Source organism: Hipposideros armiger, unplaced genomic scaffold (genome assembly GCF_001890085.2).
Source record: "Hipposideros armiger isolate ML-2016 unplaced genomic scaffold, ASM189008v1 scaffold_39, whole genome shotgun sequence".
Classification (NCBI taxonomy): domain Eukaryota; kingdom Metazoa; phylum Chordata; class Mammalia; order Chiroptera; family Hipposideridae; genus Hipposideros; species Hipposideros armiger.
In genome coordinates this window covers 696785-697174 of record NW_017731389.1, presented here as the reverse complement: position 1 = coordinate 697174, position 390 = coordinate 696785, and positions in this window count along the sequence as shown.

Below are 390 nucleotides of genomic sequence, written 5' to 3'. Positions count from 1 at the left end.
CTCATGTGGGATCTGAACTGGGCCCTGCTGCTCAGAGCTGGCGTCCCAAGCCAAGTCTTAACCAATGAGCCACTCAGCCCGCCCAAAACTTTTATGTCTTTTAACTGCTAAAGCATTTTATTTAAAATTTTTTTTTCAATTACAGTTGACATTCAATATTCTGTTAGATTTAGGTGTACAGCATAGTAGTTAGACATTTATATAATTTACAAAGTGACCCACCTGGCACTATACATAGTTATTACCACATTATTGACTATACTTTACATCCTATGCTTTACTTTACATCCCTATGACCATTTTGCAATTACCAATTTGTACTTCTTAATACCTTCACCTTTTTCATCCAGCCTCCCAATCACCTTCTCATCTGGCAATCATCAGTTTGTT